This window comes from Heterodontus francisci, chromosome 43 (assembly GCF_036365525.1).
Source record: "Heterodontus francisci isolate sHetFra1 chromosome 43, sHetFra1.hap1, whole genome shotgun sequence".
NCBI lineage: Eukaryota > Metazoa > Chordata > Chondrichthyes > Heterodontiformes > Heterodontidae > Heterodontus > Heterodontus francisci.
In genome coordinates, this window is record NC_090413.1 from 17,913,567 (window position 1) to 17,928,022 (window position 14,456).

The 14,456-nt window shown below is 42.1% G+C and overlaps 1 protein-coding gene across 7 annotated transcripts in view; it reads right to left on the reverse strand.

The window, feature by feature from the left end:
- The window catches only part of brd4 (bromodomain containing 4), a 218,749-nt gene that overhangs the window by 201,180 nt on the left and 3,113 nt on the right, over positions 1 to 14,456 (reverse strand). For 2 of the 7 annotated variants that reach the window (XM_068020992.1, XM_068020989.1), the window contains exon 1: positions 8,375 to 8,452. The exons of the other annotated variants lie outside the window; for them this stretch is intronic. The gene's annotated coding sequence lies outside the window, so the exon portion shown is untranslated. Of the gene's footprint in view, positions 1 to 8,374; positions 8,453 to 14,456 lie in introns of those variants that run through there. 7 annotated transcript variants of the gene reach the window in all.

Below are 14,456 nucleotides of genomic sequence, written 5' to 3' on the forward strand. Positions count from 1 at the left end.
ATAAGCCAGAGGCAACTAACTCATCCTTTTTCATTTCAATAATGTTTTTACATTTGTCTCAAGTACGTTTAATTCATTTGCACATTTAGTGGAAGTCGTACTTAGTCTCCCACTATACTACTCTACACAGGATAAAAAATTAGCACTATGGAAATTACTTACTCTGCACAGACAACTACTCCCATGAAATGTGACTAGGCCAATTCATTCTGTATTATACACCACTGCACGCCATCAACATAAATCTCGTCTTAAAAGAATCAAAATTGAGACAACTAAAAATAAACATTCCACTACGGCAGTCTGTACAAAATTCATTTTACGCAGGAAGAGCTATGAGAAAAAGGAGTAATGGTCACACCATCAGGACATCCCAAATCACTTCATATTCAATGAATTACTTTTGCAGCACAGCCACTGTTTTATTGAGGTCCCACAATTAGCAAATAAGATAGTGACCAGCTAATCTGTTTTAGGTGTTGGCTGAGGAACAATGTTGACCAAGGCCATGGGATAACCTCCCTGCTCTAAGAATAATGCCATGAATTCTTTTCCGTCCACCTGAATAGGAAGGTGGGTAGACAGGCCTTTGTTTAATAAAAGCAAAATACTGCGGATGCTGGAAATCTGAAACAAAAACAAGAAATGCTGGATTCACTCAGCAGGTCTGGCAGCATCTGTGGAAAGAGAAGCAGAGTTAACGTTTCGGGTCAGTGACCCTTGTTTAATGTCATCTCTAACACTGAACCTTACAACAACACAGCACTCCTTCAGAAATGCATTATGTGCCCGACTAAATTAAATGCTCAAGTCCTGGAGCAAGGCTTAAACTCAACGTCCTGACTCACAAGCAAGAACACTATCGAGCCAAAACAAAAGTAACCTATATTTCTCAAATCGTCTAGCAAAGACTCCGCCATGTAGTAATAAGCTAGAGAGATATGGTCGTCCCAGGTTTGATTTCCAGACTGCAGACATCAGCTGATCTCTGCTAGGTCAGTAGGCACGGTCATACCTAATTATTTTTCAGGTGTAGCCATCCCACACCTGTGAAAATATCTTTTGAGGTGGCAGAAAACTGGGAAGAGGTAGAGAAATCATGGCTAGTGCATAGCCAAGTAATGCCAACTGAGGAGTAACAGTAGATTGAATAGAAATGTCTAAAACTACAAAACCATATGTTAAGAACTATTTTACTGTTGCAATTGAAAAACAAGAGTTTCAAACTCCTGTGTGAAAGCTCAGTAGCACAAGAGATTTCTACACAAAACCATTGCTGTAATGTTCAAAGTTGCACAGCAGTTTTACTTCGTGGCAAGAAAGATTCCTAATACAATTGACCAATATTACATGGGGGTGCAGATCTAGTTTTAAAAACTATCTGCTGCAACAAAACATTTTACACTAGACACAGCTTCAATATTTTTTCATCTTTTTCAAGGACAGCACTTGAATGGATACAGTGCAACATTGGATAAAAGACTCCAGTATAATCACTTTTTATACTACCTTATTTTGGGCTAGAAACACAATTTATCCAAAGCCACAAGTGTTTCAGAACATCAGAATTATTTATTTTTGCTCAGCCATTAAGCAGCCTTTAACATCAAATGCAGCTAAAATCTTAACCATTTTCTGAGGTAGTATTTCAATTGCTTTAAGACTAAATGGGTGCACTGGAAAGGCATTATACCATAGTCACTACAAATGTTATTCAAGTAACTTTCTGTACTACATTTATTTCTAACATTTACACTTTACACAGTTTAGACAAACTGAAAGGCATGGCAAAAGGGAGTATGACCTGTTCAGACAGCTACACCAATGTCTGCCTCAATATCATTTAATGCCCAATTGTCAAAAAAATTTCAATTTAATTTCCCTCCCAGTTAATCCATCTACAATCACTATTTTGATACGAATCCACAGGAAGAACCCCCCAATACTACCAGTTGAGCAAGCAACTTTATGTAAAATAATGTGTTGACAAGATTAGTGACTCCAGATCAACTCAAGATTGGGCAGCACAGTGGCGCAGTGGTTAGCACCGCAGCCTCACAGCTCCAGCGACCCGGGTTCAATTCTGGGTACTGCCTGTGTGGAGTTTGCAAGTTCTCCCTGTGTCTGCGTGGGTTTTCTCCGGGTGCTCCGGTTTCCTCCCATAAGCCAAAAGACTTGCAGGTTGGTAGGTAAATTGGCCATTATAAATTGCCCCTAGTATAGGGAAATATAGGGACAGGTGGGGATGTGGTAGGAATATGGGATTAGTGTAGGATTAGTATAAATGGGTGGTTGATGGTTGGCACAGACTCGGTGGGCCGAAGGGCCTGTTTTAGTGCTGTATCTCTAAACTAAAACCATACCAAATTCCTACCCACATTTAAATGGAGCCAAAGAGCAGCAATGGATGTGACCAACCCAAATCGCAGCAGGTTTTCTTCAGACAAGAAAAAAAAATAGATTTCCATTTGTTTGACATTGGAAATGAGTATTTTAAACCAAAACTACTCCTAGACTTCCTTTTCCTTTCATAGATTAAACACCCAAGAAAAAAACCCTTACCTGCTTTTCCTGGGTCATCCTGCCCACTGATACCACCACCATGGGTGAGCAAATCCACCCATGTTCATAGAAAAGTAGATGGAAATGCAAAATGTGCAACCCAACACAGCAGCAGAAACTCCATAATCCCACTGACAAAGAATGGAACTGAACTTCAAACACAGTAAAACAGGCCTAATTATAAACAGACAGAATCACAGACCACCAATTAAAAATACTAGCATTTCAAAAACACAAAGTGACTTTATTCAGTCACCATATAGTGCCTCTGCTTATATGCCTCACCAACAGATTGCTAAAGTTTAAGTGAAAGTAGGCTAGTACAATTCTCTTGACAATTCTCTTTCCTTACTCCAGTGAACATATTAAACCACTAACCAAAGATGTTTAACTGGCCATATACACTTGCACAGAAAACTAGAAATGCATGTCACAGTTAAGGTTAGTCCAAGTATGCAGTGATTTAAAATAGCCTGTGACACTGCAGATTTAAAATAGCTGGCATTTAAAGAAAAACCCAAAGCTGCTTCACAGCACTGCAATGAGAACATAACGTGCCAGCAATACTGAAGTCTGGCAGCATCTGTGTAGAGAGAAACAGAATTAAAGTTTCAGGTCTGTGACTCTTCATCAGAACTGGCAAAAGTTAGAAATTTAACAGTCTTTGAGCAAGTGGGGAGGCAGGGGATGGGGTGCAGAGAAGAACAAGGAAGGACTCTGATAGGACAGAGAGGCAGGAGATTACATGACAGATGTCATGCAACATAATGCAAATGGAGAGCTAAACAGTTGTAGCGAAAGACAAAACATGAGTCCAGACAGCGCGCTAATGGCAGAATAATGAACAGCTCTGCACGAAAGCAAAAACAGGAAAATAAAATAAGACTAGCACATGGTAAAAAAAAATTTAGAATATTTTTTAAAATAAACAAAATATAATGGGGTTCATGGTCTGAAATTATTAAACTCAATATTAAGTCCAGAAGGCTGCAGAGTGCCTAATCGGAAGATGAGGTGCTGATCCTCGAGCTTGCGTTGACGTTCACTGGAACACTGCAGCAAGCCCTGGACTGAAATCTGGGCGTGAGAACAAGGTGGTGAATTAAAATGGCAAGCAACCGGAATCTCAGGATCATGCTCGTGGCCTGAGCGGAGATGTTCTGCAAAGCAGTCACCCAATCTGCATTGGGTCTCCCCAATGTAGGAGACCGCATTGTGAGCTGCGAATACAGTATACTAAATTGAAAGTAGTACAAGTAAATTGCTGCTTCACCTGAAAGGAGTGTTTGGGGGCCTTTGCTGGTGAGGAGAGAGGAGGTAAAAGGGCAGGTATTGCACCTCCTGCGATTGCATGGGAAGGTGATGTGGGAAAGGGACGAAGTGTCGGGGGTGATGTGGGAGTGGAGCAGGGTGTCGTGGAGGGAACAGTCCCTTTGGAATGCTGACAGGGGAGGCGAGGAGATGATGTGTTTGGTGGTGGCATCACAGAGGTGATGGAAATGGCGGAGGATGATCCTTTGGATGTGGAGGCGGTTGGGGAGAAAAATGATAAGGGGAACCCTGTCGCAGTTCTGGGAGGGAGGGGAAGGGGTGAGGGCAGAAATGCAGGAAATGGGCCAAACGTGGTCATGGGTCCTGTCAACCACAGTGTGGGGGAATCTTCAGTTGAGGAAAAAGCACTGCATACTTGGACTAAAATTAACTGGGTAATACAGACAAAAATAGTGCCAAGAAATAGGAGACAATATTAGCTGGGGTGAGCAAAAGCTTGGTCAAAGAGGTCAGTTTTAAGGAAAACCTCAAAGGAGGACAGAGGCTTACAGAAAGAACTCAACACTGACATCTGAAAGGCAGGGAAGGGTGAGGGCGGGTCACTGGAGTGGATTAGAGATGGCAGGGGTTTGGTGGGGGTCAGGGAAGAGAATTTGGGTGCGAAAAATGAGGCAAGGCCAGAAAGCATCATGAACAAAGGATGAAAATTTTAAATCTGAAGTATCAGGGACCAGGAGCCAATGTCACTCAATGAGGACGAGGAAAGGAGTGAGCAGGTCTTGGTGCAGGTTAGAATATGAGCTGCAGAGCGCTGGATGAGCAAATGTATGTGCTTGATGGGAAACTGGACAGGACAGCATTGAAATAGTCGAGTCCGGAAGTGAAAAAAGGCAAGGATGAGGGTTTTACTGGCAGATGGGCTGAAGCAGATGCTCTGGAGGTGGAGGTAGGCGGTCCTTGCAGTGGAGAGTAATAAGGTATCAAACTCAGCTCAGATTCAAAATGGAGTTGCAAACAGTAAAAACACAGTAAAATAGAAATGTAAAATTAGCAGCAGGAAATGGGAACGGGGAAGAACAATTGCCATTTAGATATCACATTAAAAACTACACTGTAGAATGAAACAACAAGCGGTACAAACACACAAATGAAAATGAAGTATTTTGAATGCTAGTCAATATGAAGTAGAGAATTTAAATAGCTTGCAATGGTGGCCTCATTTATTTACAAATTTTTATATGGTAAATATACAGTCTTATACAGAGAAACTCATTCTTTTGAAGGCATAGCAAATTTGATAAAGAGTATCACAAATTAGACCCTCTCTGCCAAACTCTCCTTGTGCGTAACTTATGAAACTATAAATGCTACCACAACAGATTATAATCATTTTCTCAAGATAGGGTGGCTTAATAAAGAGTTTCAAATGAAAGTATAAACACAGTCACAAATTATTCCAACCTGGCACAGTCTTCCCTTTAATCTATAGATCAACTCAAATAGGTAAAAACAGGATACATGGAAAAGTAAATCTGACATTATATGCACTCTGCCTCAAAAGAGTCAGACACTGTCCTCAACTGGTATCCTTACACACTTTAAGCAGGGGTTACTGGTTCTTGATCAGGAGCAAAAACTCAGTCCACTCTTCCCTTCCTTAACACCAGGGCAAGAAAAGCGAGTATAGCATCCATATCTTTGACTGAGTTGGCTATTTCAGTACAAGCTGGATTGAGAATCTGAAAAATTCCGGCACTGTATAGTTCAGCCACTCACACAATAAATATACTAAGTTGTGAAGGAGCCCTAAAGAGTTTTTTTTTAAATGAAAAATTGAGTTCACCAGCTTAAGTGATACCAGCGCCACTTTAGGCATTCGGTGGAAGCATCAAGTATTCCAAGTTTGTTTGTCTACATTTCATGAAGGACCTTCACAACCATAGTCAGACTCATCCCAGAAATGCAGTCAGGCTCTGAAGTGACATTCCAGAATTCAAAGGGCAGTGTGTTCAACTATGGCATCATCCCACCCCAGTCAACAATTGAAATTTTCCTAGGCAGCATAAACTCTTCTAAAAAATCAGGTGAGTTAAATGCACATGGAAACAGTAAACAGATAGAAAATGTGTCGAATGTTGGCAATTATGCAGTTGATTTCTGGACACGCTGATATGAACACAGCAAAAAAGTCCACATCTACCTACATTTATACTTTTATAGAAAGCATAGAAATGTTACGGCACAGAAGGAGGCCATTCAGCTCTTCATGTCTGCGCGGTTGAAATAAACTAGCCACCCAATCTAATCCCACCTTCCAGCATCTGGTCTGTAGCCTTGCAGGTTACAACACTTCAGATGCATGTCCAGGCACCTTTTAAATGAGTTGAGGGTTTCTGCCTTCACCACGGATCTAGGCAGTGAATTCCAGACACCCACCACCCTTTGGGTGAAAATGTTTTTTCCTCACGTCCCCTCTAATTCTTCTACCAATCACCTTAAATCTGTGCCTCCTGGTAATTGACCTCTCCGCTAAGGTAAACAGATCCTTCCTGTCTACTCTATCTAGGCCCCTCAATTTTGTACACCTCAAATTGCTATTGTCAATCTGCCCTAACTTCTTCATTGTCAGTATTAATTGCATTAAGTTACTTGCCTACCCACCCACGTTCACAGCTGACTCATTCAGAAGCTTTTTGCCCTTAAAGTGATAGTTCTTCTATGCAGAATTGGTTCAGACCAGATGATATATACAGAAAAATTTGCATGGGGGAAGTGGCACCTGCACAGCAGATTCTGCTTACTCCTCCCTTTGGCACTTGACAAGGCATAGCCTGATACAATCCTGGCTGCCCTTTATTAAAGACTCAAGCTCCAAAAGTAAAATAATCCTGCATAACACTTGCATTCAACCAAGACATCACATACTCGAGTGGTAATACTGCAGCTTTCGGATGCATACAGAAATATGGCCAACAATCAAAGCTAACTTTAGCCTGTACTTCACAGCACCTTTGTCATTCCCTTCTCCCTACTACTGAGTTTCCAGCTACAGCCTCTTTCACTACCACCACCCCAGCAACCCGCCAACACTACCACAACCATGGTCTTATTTTCACCCCTCTTCTCCTTAAGACACTGATTCATAATTTTGTAAGTGCTGAGGAACCCCCAGTAGCCAACATGGAGCCACTCATTCGTCTTCAAGTCTAAACCGCGATGGTCAGAATGGTATTCAATCATGATCAAAACTAACCTCAAATGTCACTATGAATTGTTGAAGTTCAAACAGGTTTTTTTAAATGTCAGAAGCACACCCAACTACAACCGTTGTTTCAAGTACAACTAACTAAATAACTAGCTGTACACTCATCCACGAGCAACCCAATGTCATTTTATTGGCTTCCTTCACTCTAGCTTTCCAATGAGACAAGAAAGGCTGAATTCAGACTGACTTCAAAAGCATCCTCCACAGAATACAACACATCATAAAAACACATTCTTTTCCTTAACCCACAATTCCAAGATATCTTCCCAGAGTATGCAGCATTGGGATCATATCTTAACTTTGTGCTTCTCCCTCTTGCTTCCCCACACCTCTCCCCCCTCCCCCAACCACAAGAACAATTCCAATTTATTATTTACTAGCAAAGTAAAGAACTAAAATATCAATCCAGAGTGAAAGCCAAACATTCTTAGGTCACTTACATGCCATAAATGACTGACTCTCATCTGCACATAAGAAAAACTTGGCAAATGAAAGCAATACATCAAAAGAAATTTGTAGACTAGTGAATTCTGTAGTATTTCTCAAAGAAAAATGAGACAACAGTAAGAGGTGGCTATGGGAAAACCACTGCATTAGTCATTAATGGCTGGAAACATTGAGACTTGGAAATGCTGCAAACTAGAGGAATGGGTCCTCTAGTTCTTAAAGACCAGAGTAGCTATAATGCAATTCCCACAGATAAATGAAAGTGGACAAGTGGCCCCCTATACCAGACTGTCAGAAGAATAAATTCACAGACAAAATTAATCCACTGTAAGTGTAAGAGATACACATCAACTAACTGTCACTGATCAGCCTGGTGACTGAATAGGGAGGAGGGGAAGAAATGTGTTTTTATACATATAATGCTCACCAGCAAACCAACCAGCTCCTCAGCTACCTCTGTCATGTCACCCAATTCACTGTCTCCAAAAATATAACTAGTTCACCTTTATCCACACCATTTATTTTATACTTCATTGAGGTTGTTCTTTAATCTTTGCAGAGCCAAAACTTCTCTAATCCATCACAGTTTTTCTCCTTTACACTAGCATTTTTTTTTTGCTCTTCTCTGTACTTTTTCCAAACTTTGAATGTCCCTTTTCAAGTATTATGAAACGGTTTGCACAATGTTCCAAGTAAACCATCTCCAGGTGCTGTGCATCACCCACAGTTCTCAGTCTCATTCAGGAAAGCTACACATTTGGGTATCAAAAAAGTGGAAATTGGTGTAGAGCTGCTACTCAGAGACTCAAGTGGTAAGAGTTCACTTACTTAGAAGTGCTCCAAGCCAAGCATTCCATGGCACCAGTTTCCATCATATAAAAGAAAATTACTGTGGATGCTGGAAATCTGAAATGAAAATAGGAAATGTTGGAACCACTCAGCAAGTCTGGCAGCATCAAAAACAAATTTAACGTTTCAGGTTGGTGACTTTTCGTCAGTTCCAACGAAACGTCGCTCTGTAACGTTAACTGTTTTTCTCTCTCCCCAGATATGCTGCCAGTCCTGCTATTACCAACACTTTGACATTTTATGTTTTTAATACCTGTTCTCCTCACCTTAGTAAACCAAAAATTCTGTTGAAAAAGCATCAAACTGCATAGCTTATAAAGTAAAGTATATTACTAATTGTGAAAGTGTCAGCACCCAACAGTTGGGGTGGGGAAAATTACCCAGATGGCAATGCCATAGAGTTTCTTGTGCTACTAAATCACCTCAGAATTACTCCAACCAATAACTTATACCCCGATGGTTCAAAATGCTTTCTCCAGACAAGAACACAAGTCTGATGGGTATTTTTACAAGATAGCTTTGAAAATTTATTTATTTAGAAATACAGCACTGAAACAGGCCCTTCGGCCCACCAAGTCTGTGCTGACCAACAACCACCCATTTATACTAATCCTACATTAACCCCATATTCCCTACCACATCCCCACCATCCTCCTACCACCTACCTACACTAGGGACAATTTACAATGATCAATTTACCTATCAACCTGCAAGTCTTTGGCTGTGGGAGGAAACTGGAGCACCCGGCGGAAACCCACGTGGTCACGGAGAACTTGCAAACTCCACACAGCCAGTACCCAGAACTGAACCCGGGTCGCTGAAGCTGTGAGGCTGCGGTGCTAACCACTGCGCCGCCCTGCATTCTTTTTTTTATTTCCAAAATATACTTTATTCATAAAAATCTGTAAAAATTACATTACCAGTTTCAAACAGCACCATAGAGTCATAGAGAGATACCAAGTCAAAAAATACAAACAGTGCAAAGGAGGTCAATTTGCTTCATTACAATCATGAGTTATTTATTTAGAGATACAGCACTGAAACAGGCCCTTCGGCCCACCGGGTCTGTGCCGACCAAGAACCACCCATTTACACTAACCCTACAGTAATCCAATATTTCCTACCACCTACCTACACTAAGGGGAATTTACAATGGCCAATTTACCTATCACCTGCACGTCTTTGTTGCCTTCAAGTTACCTCACAACCCTTCCATTTCACATTGGTCATGCCAATTACATTTTTACATTTTACAGCAAATGAAAATTTTCCCAATACAGTTCGAGGGGCTTCCCATGGATCCAGCCCCTCAGTTCAGCTTGGTGGGGGGACCTTACACTGTGGTCTTTCCCCATTGAGCCTTTGCTGCGGCTGCCCCAAGCTTTAGTGCGTCCCTCAGCACATAGTCCTGGACCTTGGAACGTGCCAGTCTGCAACATTCGGTCGTGGACAACTCTTTGCGCTGGAAGACCAGCAAGTTTCGGGCAGACCAAAGGGCGTCTTTCACCGAATTGATAGTCCTCCAGCAGCAGTTGATGTTTGTCTCTGTGTGCGTCCCTGGGAACAGCCCGTAGAGCACAGACTCCTGTGTTACAGAGCTGCTTGGGATGAACCTCGACAAAAACCACTGCATCTCTTTCCACACCTGCTTTGCAAAGACACATCCCAAGAGGAGGTGGGCAACCGTCTCTTCCCCACCACAGCCACCGCGGGGGCATTGCACGGAGGGGGCGAGACTTCGGGCGGGCAGGAAGGATCTGACGGGGAGGGCTCTTCTCACCACCAGCCAAGCTACATCTTGGCGCTTGTTTGAAAGTTCTGGTGATGAGGTATTCCGCCAAATGACTTTGGTGGTCTGCTCGGGGAACCATCCGACAGGATCTACCGTCGCCTTTTCCTGTAGGGCCTTGAGGACATTCCGTGCAGACCACTGCCTGATGGATCAGTGGTCAAAGGTGTTTTCCCACAGAAACTGCTCCACGAAGGATAGGTGGTAAGGCACGGTCCAACTGCATGGTGCGTTCCGCAGCCACGTGACCAGGCCCATCCTTCGCAACACCGGGGACAGATAGAACCTCAGCACGTAGTGACACTTGGAATTTGCGTACTGGAGGTCTACACACAGCTTGATGCAGCCGCACACGAAGGTGGTCATCAGGATGAGGGCCACGTTGGGTACATTGTTTCCGCCCTTCTCCAGAGGTTTGAACATCATGTCCCTCCGGACCCGGTCCATTTTAGATCCCCAGATGAAGCAGAAATTGGCTCAGGTGACCGCCACAGCACAGGACTAGGGTATGGGCCAGACCTGCGCCACGTACAGCAACGTGAGCGCCTCGCACCTGATGACCAGGTTCTTACCCACAATGGAGAGAGATCGCTGCCCCCACATGCTCAACTTTTGTTGTACCTTGGCTACTCGCTCCTCCCAGGTTTTGGTGCACGCCCCGACCCTTCCGAACCATATCCCCAGCACCTTCAGGTAGTCAGACCTGACTGTGAAGGGGACAAAGGATCGGTCAGCCCAGTTCCTAAAGAACATGGCCTCGCTCTTGCCGTGGTTAACTTTGGCTCCCGAGGCCAGTTCGAACTGGTCGCAGATGCTCATCAGTCTGCGCACGGACAGCGGATCCGAGCAGAAGACGGCGACATCATCGATGTACAGGGAGGTTTTAACCAGAGTGCCTCCGCTGCCTGGGATTGTCACCCCTCTTATGCTCGCATCCCTCCTAATAGACTCAGCAAAGGGTTCAATACAGCAAACAAACAAGACCGGGGAGAGAGGACAGCCCTGTCTGACTCCAGATTGGATCGGGAAACTTTCCGATTCCCACCCATTGATTGAGACTGCACTACTGATGTTTGTGTAGAGCAGTTTGATCCAATTGCCGCCCTGCATTCACTTTACTTCAGTGAAATCCTATTTTAAACACAGAAGGCTGAATGAGGATTGCTCACATCCACCTTTACACTCCACTAATATCTTAGTGATACTGACCAGCAGAAATCTTTTTTAAAGTGTCCAACTGTCTAAGATCCATTCGCCTGACAAACCTGCTCTGGTGAGGATTTACCAATGCGCCTGTGTTAAACAAAATGCACAAGCTCTCTCAATGGCTCAGTTTGTTAATACAAGTAGCTAAACCATAAATGAAAGCCCCGAGTTTGATTTCTGTGCTCTGCTAGCCAGTTCCAGCTGGGCAGAAGTAGGAGGCTCTGTAGTATGGCTCAGTTTTCCCAAGGCAGCGAAGGGAAATAAAATCCACCAATATTTCCACTCCCTACTGCTGTCCACCACCACCCACTGAAAATGCACGCGCATCAGGCAAGGACAGGTTTGGGCTTCGTTGTGATACTCCCCATCAATTAACACTGATAGCAATGACTTGAATTATATAGCACCCTTAAAAATAGCAAAACACCCCAAGACGTTATTTGTTTCTTGCAGGGATATGAAAACAAGGGTGAGAATTTTAAAATTGAGGCTCTTAACCAGGATCCAATGCACGTCAGAGAGCACAATGGTGATGGATGAACAGGACTTGATGGGGGGAAAAAAAGGTACAAACAGATTTTGGACGAGCTCAAGTTTAGAGGGTGGAAGATGGAAGGTCGGCCAGCAGCGCATTGGAATTGTCCAATCTAGAGGTGTCAAAGGCATGGATGAGTTTCAGATGAGCTGAGGCACGTGTGGAGATGGGTGATGTTGTGGAAAAAGGTGGTCTTAGTGATGGCACGGTTATGTGGTTGGAACCTTATCTCAAGGTCAAATACAACACTAAGGTTGGGAACAGTCTGGTTCAGCCTCAGGCAGCTGCCAGGGAGGGGGATGAAGTTAGTGTCAACACTTATTCTCTGAGTTGTCTACAAAATACAGGAGGGTGGCAGCACCCATGAAACAATACCCCATTATAGAGTCAATGCCCACTGGAAGGAGGGGGGGGGGAAAAAGAGAGAGAAAGAGAATATCAGGACAGAAGAAAAACATACGAGATAAAATGTCTTATCAGTATAACGCAAAAAGTCACATTCGCAAAAGAATCAATTCATTGTATTTGACTTAAAAAAGAGCTCAAACTGGCAGGTTTCCCAGCAGATTGTTTTGAACAGACACTTTCCTTCCTCCCATCCCCCAAGCTACTCAATTATCAATGAAGAAATCTTTACCCTACAGACTTCCTGGTTTAAATCAGGTGTTTCACAAATGTTAACGTTTCTCTTGTAGAATCATGCAAAGCTTGAAGTTGACTGCTTTTTAAAAAACTACATACACATGCAGTTTTCTCACCTCGTGCCTTAATGGGTCTCAACCTTTAAAGGTCACATTAGAAACATTTGATTATATTGATTAAGTACAAAAAAGTTGGTAAATACAGAAAAAAATTCCAATCAACATTGCCCAAACGGCAACTAAGTTCCGCCATATGATTTTAGCTTTCCCATGACTAAACTGGAATGAAAGTACAGTACCAGTAAACTAAAGGTACCCCCGGGTCAGTGATCAGGAAAGAGAGAATAACTAACAAAATTCAAAAGGGTTGGTTCTTCCTTAAAAAAACTGCCTTTTTGCTTTTGAACTAAATTCTCATTAAATAGCTGTCCAAAGGGACGGGGGATGGGCTAACACAGGAGTAATCCAGAACTCTGGAATTAAACTGAAGACTATGAATTCCAAGTGAAAAACAAACATTAAAAATAAAGATTTCTGGTGCTTTGTTTGAAAAATGACACTTTTCCCAAAAATAAACACCAATAGCTAGCTATCAGAAATAAGGACAGATTAGCAGGGGAAATGCTCATGCATGTCTGTACAAAACATGACCTGAGCCAACATGGTGTCAAGAACAAGGAATGTAAATCAAAGAACACAAGGGACTCCTAAAACACATTAAAATAGTTACTCTGTCATATTTTGTTTTATAATGCTGTGAAGCACCTTGGGACAACTACGTTAAGTTTTGTTTCCCGGTCAAACTCCTAATTACTCCAAAAAACTACACCAAATGTAACCTAGACACAATTCCCCTATGTGATAGTATAATAAAACATTTTAGTCACAACTGTGTCTTGGGGTGGAGATGGCTAGGTTCTAGTTTAGACAAATATGGCTTTATATACTCTGGCTTTGCAGAACAATGCTTAAATTGCCCAATCCTCACTTCAGACAAACAATAATTCCTTTAACTTGGGTCAGAATCCAAGCCATTTTTATTATGGACTATCAATGTTTGACCCTACTGCACAATCATGGTCATTCCCTTTAATATATATCCTTTTTCTCATTTTGCACACTGAAAAACATCTGGAGCAGGCTTAAAACAGATTAACAAGTTTAAGTGAATAAGCACAAGAGGTGTAAAAGCAGTGTAGTCCTCTGCAGATTTAGATTGAACATATGGATCAAAAAATATTTTTCAGCAAACAGGAAAACATCAGCATTTCACTTTCTAGTTTCATTAGAATTGGTCGCGAAAACCACAACAGCCAAGATTTTCCTAGGATCACAGTTCTGCTACTCCATAATACATGAATTTGAAAAGATTTTGTTCTCAAAACCATTGTGAAATTATACAATGAGTAGCTTAAGAGCAATTTAAACTGTACAAGCCATTTAAAACCATTTCCAAATGCAAAAACTACTTCATTTGCTACAAGTAAACACAAAGGGGAAGACCCAGAGAATAAAGACCATCCATAACCAAACTGAATTACTTTAAAATTACCCATACAGTACTGCTCATTAAATGTCTTTCCACAGACCGCTAAATACTTAACTAGGAACAAGACTGATGTATTACAATAGATAGAACGACCTACAAACATTACTGATTATTCTTAGGTTCTCGGAAAGAACAGAATTCAACGTTATAGTAATTTGTAAAATTTGGATAAAAGGAACAATTTAGCATATCGCTATGTGCTTCAATTTCTTGAGTTTGGTTATAATTTAATTATAACAACCACAGTCCCAATGATAATGTATACTGGATATTGTTCATTGGAATAGGAAATCACACAAGTGTGTTTCATAAGCCAAGATGCAACATAACCTTGATGTATC